Here is an 8,311-nt window from a genome sequence, read left to right on the forward strand (position 1 = left end):
CATACATTGAAAGTACATTTGAAGGCGATCTTTTAATATTTAGTATGAACAGGAGGAATGATTACAGCAAGGAAAACCTCTTTCACTGTTCATATGGACACCTGACTGTTGTTTTAAGACAGGCTTGAAAAAATTGTGAACCTGTCATTTCATAAAAATCTATAGTATATTAGTGAAAGAGACTCACAGTTCTAATCATTGTTATTTTCATTATATCAACCAAACCCCATTTTTGATATGATTTATGGCTGGCATGCTTTAAGCTATTCAGTATTTGCACTGTGTAATTTCTTCCCTATACAGTAGTAGTTTGCATTGTTAGGAACAGTAAGCACAGGTGTTTCCAAATCAACCAGGGCTGAAATCTGTCAGTCAGTTTAATTAAATCATTTGTGCACAGTATGAATTTTGAGTTTTTAGTCATACAGCTGTCTGTCTTATTTACCAAAATTAATGTTGAGTCGGTGTGTACATTTGCTAAAACAATGTCGGACTCCGTAATTTTCTCTGGACCGCTGCCTAATCTGACCAGTGATGACATGTATAGCCGCATGTCACAATTCAACCGCTGGTTGTCGAGGTGGTGTCCAGCAAACGATGTGGGCTTCATAGATAATTGGCAGACTTTCTGGGGAAGACCTGGTCTGATTAGGAGAGACGGCATACATCCCACTTTGGATGGAGCTGCTCTGATATCCAGAAATATGGCCAAGTTTATTAGTAAACCAAAACCATGACAACCCAGAGTTGAGACCAGGAGGCAGAGCTGCAGTCCTACACGCTTCTCTGCGCTTCCATTAGAGCAGTTACCCACCCAAAACCACATAGAGACTGTGTCTGTCCCCCGACCACATAAATCAATTAAATCCAAAGTATATAAAAGAAGAGCCATTCATGAAAATCTAGTAAAAATTAAAACCACTACTGCAATAGTACAACAAAATAAGATAATTAAATGTGGACTCTTGAACATTAGATCTCTTTCATCTAAAGCAGTTTTAGTAAACGATTTATTTTGTCTCACTGAAACCTGGCTGTGTCATGAAGAATATGTCAGCCTTAATGAATCCACTCCCCCCAGTCATATTAATACTCATATTCCTCGAGACACTGGCCGAGGAGGAGGAGTTGCAGCCATTTTCAACTCAAGCCTAATCATCAACCCTAGACCTAAATTTAATTATAACTCATTCGAAAGCCTTGTTCTTAGTCTCTCTCAGCCAACCTGGAAAACTTTACAGCCAGTTCTATTTGTTATAGTGTACCGTCCTCCTGGCCCGTACTCTGAATTCCTATCTGAATTCTCAGAGTTTTTGTCGTATTTAGTCCTTAGTACAGATAAAGTAATTATAGTAGGTGATTTTAATATTCATGTGGACGTTGATAGTGACAGTCTCAGCACTGCATTTCTCTCATTATTAGACTCAATTGGCTTCTCTCAGTGTGTAAATAATCCCACTCACCGTTTTAACCACACCCTAGACCTTGTTCTAACTTATGGGATTGAAATTGAACATTTAATAATTTTTCCACAAAATCCTATTTTATCAGATCATTTTTTAATAACTTTTGAATTCCTATTACTGGATTACACACCATTAGATAAAAATGTCCTCACTAGATGTCTATCTGATAGTGTTGTAGATAAATTTAAGGAAGCAATTCCGTCAATACTGAATTCACTGCCATGTCTGAATACTACAGAGGACTCTTATGTTAACTTTAGTCCCTCCCAAATTGATAATCTTATTGATAGTGCTGCAGGCTCACTAAGACAAACACTCGACTCCATCGCCCCCTTAAAAAAGAAGATAATAAAACGTAAGAGGTTAGCTCCATGGTATAACTCCCAAACCCGCAAATTAAAGCAAACATCGCGAAAATTGGAAAGGATTTGGCGTTCCACCAAAGTAGAAGATTCTCGCTTAGTCTGGCAAGATAGTCTTAAAACATATAGGAAGGCCCTCTGTAATGCCAGAGCCGCCTATTACTCAGCATTAATAGAAGAGAATAAAAACTGCCCTAGGTTCCTTTTCAGCACTTTGGCCAGGCTGACAAAGAGTCATAACTCTACTGATCCATGTATTCCTATAGCTCTCAGTAGTAACGACTTTATGAGCTTCTTTAATGATAAAATTATAACTATTAGAGACAAAATTAACCATCTCCTGCCCTCAACAGGCACCGTTCTCTCCCCAAACACAGGAACCTTGGTAACGGCAGTAAATCCAGACATATATTTGGACTGTTTTTCTCCAGTAGACTTGTCTGAACTAACTTCAATGATTTGTTCAGCTAAACCATCAACCTGTCTCTTAGATCCCATCCCAACTAGGCTGCTTAAGGAAGCCTTACCCTTAGTGAGCACTTCTCTACTAGATATGATCAATCTGTCTTTAGTAACAGGCTATGTACCACAGTCCTTTAAAGTAGCTGTAATTAAACCTCTTCTTAAAAAGCCTACTCTGGATTCAGGTGTTTTAGCCAATTATAGACCTATATCTAACCTTCCATTTCTATCCAAGATCCTTGAGAAAGCAGTCTCCAATCAGTTATGTGACTTTCTACATAACAATAGTTTATTTGAGGATTTTCAGTCAGGATTTAGAGCGCATCATAGCACAGAAACAGCACTGGTGAAAGTCACAAATGACCTCCTAACTGCATCAGACAAAGGATTTGTCTCTATACTTGTCCTGTTAGATCTTAGTGCTGCATTTGACACAATTGACCATCAAATCCTTTTGCAGAGACTGGAACATTTAATTGGCATTAAAGGAACTGCATTAAGCTGGTTTAAGTCTTATTTATCAGACCGATTTCAGTTTGTACATGTTAATGATGAATCCTCCGTGAAGGCAAAAGTTAGACACGGAGTTCCACAAGGTTCTGTACTTGGACCAATTCTATTCACCTTATATATGCTTCCTTTAGGTAACATTATTAGGAAACACTCCATAAATTTTCATTGTTACGCAGACGATACCCAATTATATTTATCAATGAAGCCAGATGAACCCAATCAGTTAACTAAACTCCAAACATGCCTTAACGACATAAAGACCTGGATGACCTGCAATTTTCTACTACTAAATTCAGATAAAACTGAAGTTATTGTGCTTGGCCCTAAACACCTTAGGAACACATTATCTAATGACAAAGCTGCTCTGGATGGCATTACCCTGGCCTCCAGCACCACCGTAAGGAATCTGGGAGTTATCTTTGATCAGGATATGTCCTTTAACTCCCACATAAATCAAATTTCAAGGACTGCCTTTTTTCACTTACGTAATATCTCAAAAATCAGGCACATCCTGTCCCTAAAAGATGCAGAAAAACTAGTTCACGCATTTGTTACTTCTAGGCTGGATTATTGCAATTCCTTATTATCAGGCTGCCCTAACAAGTCTCTAAAGACTCTCCAGCTGGTCCAGAACGCAGCTGCACGTGTATTGACTAAAACTAGAAAAAGAGATCATATTTCTCCCATTTTAGCTTCACTACATTGGCTTCCTGTAAAATCTAGAATAGAATTTAAAATCCTTCTCCTAACTTACAAAGCCCTTAATGGTCAGGCACCATCATATCTTGAAGAGCTCATAATACCGTATTACCCCACTAGAACACTGCGCTCCCAGTATGCAGGCTTACTGGTGGTCCCTACAGTCTTTAAAAGTAGAATGGGAGGCAGAGCCTTCAGCTATCAGGCTCCTCTTCTTTGGAACCATCTACCGGATTCAGTCCGGGGTGCAGACACCCTCTCTATGTTTAAGAGTAGGCTTAAAACTTTCCTTTTTGATAAAGCTTATAGTTAGGGCCGACCAGGCTCGCCTTGGATCAGCCCTTAGTTATGCTGCTATAGGCCTAGACTACTGGGGGACTTCCCATGATGCACTGAGCTCCTCTCTCCTCCTCCTCCTCTCCATCTGTATGCATTCATGTAACAGCAATGCATGTCACTAACTTTGCTTCTTCCCCGGAGTTTTTTGTGCTTTCTCATCTCACAGGAAAACCTGACTCCCGGGCCGAACCTTCGCGGTTCTTCACAGTCCTGATGGCATCCTTCCCTGTCTGTTGATGCTTGTGCTTGTTGTTGTTTGTTGTTGTCATTGTTTTTCTGCTGTCCCCCCTCCCCCTTCCCCTCTCTCTTTCTCTCTCTCAACCCAACCGGTCAAAGCAGATGGCCGCCCACCAAGAGCCGGGGTCTGCTTGAGGTTTCTACCCGTTAAAGGGGAGTTTTTCCTTACCGCTGTCGCCAAGTGCTTGCTCATGGGGGAACTGTTGGGTCTCTGTAAATTAAAGAGTACGGTCTTGACCTGCTCTATGTGAAAAGTGCCTTGAGATGACTTCTGTTGTGATATGGCGCTATATAAATAAAGATTGATTGATTGATTGATTGATTGATTTACGGTAAAGAAGCAGAGGGATATCTAGGTGGTAACTTTCTCAAGGACACTGTGGCTGCAGCCATTTAGTTTTGTCTGAACATGAGGCCTCCCTGCTGCCTCTTCTTTTACCAACCAGAACATGACAATGGAGACTGTCACTTTAGCTTTGTAGCTGGGAGTGTTTGAAGCTCAGTGAGTGACTCAGAGATAGTGAGGAGGTGTTTGCGATGTTGTTTGCTTGTTTCAACAGGTCAACTGGGTTCCTGTGAAGCCCACCTGAGAGATCTGCTGCAGCCTGCACATCACTTTGTGCCAGTGTTGATGTACATGGCTTCATATTTATTGTGTCTGTGGCATTACATAATCTTCATCCACTTCTTGTCCATGTCAGTGTCAGACTCCCATGGTTGTGCTTGAAGAACAGGATTCATGCTGCACTTTTCTGGTTGTGAACTCAAAAATCCATTGTCTGCATTTTAAACTAGTGCCACAGATAAGTAAGTGTGCATTACTGTTGATATAACAGAAGTGAAACGTGGACATTAATTGTAACTTATGTATAATTGTAAATCTTCAATGAGATATTAGCAAAATGTATTAGGATACAGCAAAAAACAAGACTAAAGTCTCAAACATTTCTAGCATCCCTTAGAGGCTGTAATGTTCTCTACTCTTGTTCTTTACTCTTTACTCACTGTTGATGAGGCTGAAAGTGTACACTTTGTCCTGAAGGGTGAACTAAAGGAAAGGTCATGGGATCCAAATCAAAATCATCCTCCTGAATGTGCTCAGTAAATGTAATCAATGGACTCTTGATTTGGATATTTCTTATGTACAAGTGGAGGTCTTTTTTATTAGATACACACATAAATCTGTGTGAAAAATGTGAACTCAGCAGTTCTGTCCAAAGCTGCAGTACATTTGATATGTATTGGCACATGTCAAATGGTCTGTTACAGGCTGTATTAGTGGTCAATTTGAACATTTTAACAGTTTATTGACTGCTTGTCTCTGTGTAGATTAATTAACGACCATTGTAGTGTTGGGGGTAACTTTCATGTCTTGATGAAACCTCGTGTTTACATGTGAGTGGTAATCTTTCAGATTCTGATCTGAATTAATTCTGAACTGCTAGTGACCTGAAGGACACTTACATGGCTTAAACTATGCATTATAATGCTTACAGGGTTATAATGCAATGCTTCATCATGCTTGGGACACAAGTACAACAAATTACACCTGACCACACCCAGCAATGATGAACAAACTTCAGCCTTTTAGCCAATGGAATTTGGAAACAAAGTTTCCTCTGTACAGATTTAGCGTGTAGTTGCTCTAAGAAACAAATGTCACACAGTGATGCTGATGTTACATTCTTTCAGTAATTATAACAATACAGTTCCTAATAAAAAGAGTTTGAGCAAGGGCTTGGTCACACCAGTATTTATCACAGTAAAGTTTCAGACTCCAACTCAATGCAATATCTGCGATCAGTGGAATCACTAGCAGAGTACATTTGCACTGGCTGAGTGCAAATATTAAGTTGATGTTAGCATGTTTCACACACAGTGACTACTAGATCTTGCATGCACTATCTTCTTTGCTAACCTGGCATCATATCCTACACAAATTGGCTTTAACATAAACACACATTTACACACTGTTCTGACATAACATATGTTCAACACATGGAGACAGAACAAAGAAGACACCCTCTTCCTTTGTCCCCTCTCACGCCATGTAGTTCTGGTGCTATCTTCCTTGTCAGCCATCTTTGTAATTTTCCTTTGTTTCAGCCAGTACGTGGTCTGAGTTCCACCATTTAGTTTTTGCCTGCTTTCCTACACACACACACACCTATATAGCCTCTCTAGCTAGATTACATATTGTGTGTGTTTTACCCTTTTAAATAAATTCTTTTTAAATAAATATTTTTGGATATACATGCAGTCTGTTTAATGTTGCACAAGGGTGAACGTTCCCAACCTCTGCTCTGCAAAGACCTCCAAAATCCTTCAAGCCTCACTAGCTATTGATATGGAAATTTCAGTTATAGTTATCAAGTTAATTATCAGTTCCGTAATGATAGCTTAGTAAATTTTATGGGACTGAATTGGTTGTCTTTTTCCCTGACTCGAGGGTGGTGCCCCATCATGATTAATTCTTATTAATAATTTCTATTGATTTTAATAATTATTATCTTTGATAATCATTCATTAGTGCTGATAGCCAAACCTGTAACCAAGGCTCAACACTGGTTAACTGAGCGCAGTAGTCTAGACACCAAACTTCCAGCACCACCTATTTTGCAAAGATGGGTGTGCATGTCTGCTGTGTTACTTTCTGGTGTGAACAGAGGAAAGAAGTGATAAATGGGGATGTTAAGACAATTATAATGTGTCAAGATGTTTATTAATTTAAGATACTTAGATACCTTTAAGATACCTTTGTACATAATGCCATCAACATCTAGACATTTGGACCAAGCAGTGTTCCATCATGTGGTTGCTTTTTAACAGAAAGACAACCACCTGCTCTGATGTCACACCTTGTCACTGTGGCATTGCTGAACCCTAATGCATGATGTTACTGTTGCCATAGAAACATGGCAGCTGAAAATACCCACTGAGAGAGCGAGACATTTAAATAGATTCACAGTAGGAATCAACACAAGTTCAGCACTGTAATCAATCTACATTCACCCCTCCAAACACATTAACACACACACACACACACACACACACACACACACACACACAGCTTATAGTTGAGTTTTACTTCCCTCTAGTGGAGGCACCTGGATCTGCTTCCACAAAGATTACTGCTATTAGGCCAAGCTTAGTTCATCGATGAAAGTCACACACACACAAAAAACCCCAAATTGAAGGCTTTTTCATACCCAAGAGCTGTTTTTCCATGGTAACAATCAATGTCATCTGCTGTTAACAGGAGCAAGACACAGCTCAATTAGCAGTAATTAACAAACTTGTAAAGTGAACAGTAAGAAACAAGGTTTTAGAAACTACAGTGTTATTGCTACTGTCATCACTTAGTGTTCCCTATACGATGTCTTTGTTTTCTTCCAGAGGGCAGAAGAAATCTGAAGTCCTTCCTTGGTCTTAAGGCTATAAGACCCAGAATATACAGTAAAGCATTAATGAACACAGTCCACAACTAGATTTGTGCAACATAGTTATTTAGCCTGAATTAGTGAGATGTAAGCCCCCCATCAGTGTGCCTGCTGAACTGACTGACCTCTGTTACAGACTAGAGCCAGAGAGCACACTCACACCTCAAGGGAACACTGTCTTTCACATTTACTTTGATTGAACATTTTGGATACTTTAAATCACTGAACACATTAGTGTGAGCAGACTGCCTTGTTTACTGACGTTTGTCATAAGGGGCTGTATTCATACTTCTTTGCCATTGGTCAGCATCACCATGTCCACCTCCTTTGAATGTACAGTAAGAATTGACCTATGTATGTGCTGTGGTCATATGGTTATGTGTCAAAGGTCAGAAGAGGGATGTTGGGAAATTCACCACAAATGCTGCAGGTGCCTCAGCAAAAACTATACATGGTCAAACCCCATGATCCTCCCGTGAATACTGACAATACTCTGGAGGCCTGACACAAGTACAACTGATCAACTGATGAGGTGATGACTGAATGGCTGAGAAAATGTGAACACTAACCTTTTTATTAATGATTCATAATCATGTATGATCATAGAGATGAGAGAGACGGCCAGGTGAATCCTGGGAAAAAGTAGGGAAAACGTCCTTGTGCAGGAGAACTCTCTGATGTACCCTCTGATAAACTGTTTTACTTTGATTTATTGTCTTCATCATACGAATACAACTAACTATAACTGTGATCCAATTAAATCATATTGCTATATAGGGATGACATGACAAAG

This window comes from Thunnus albacares, chromosome 9 (assembly GCF_914725855.1).
Source record: "Thunnus albacares chromosome 9, fThuAlb1.1, whole genome shotgun sequence".
NCBI lineage: Eukaryota > Metazoa > Chordata > Actinopteri > Scombriformes > Scombridae > Thunnus > Thunnus albacares.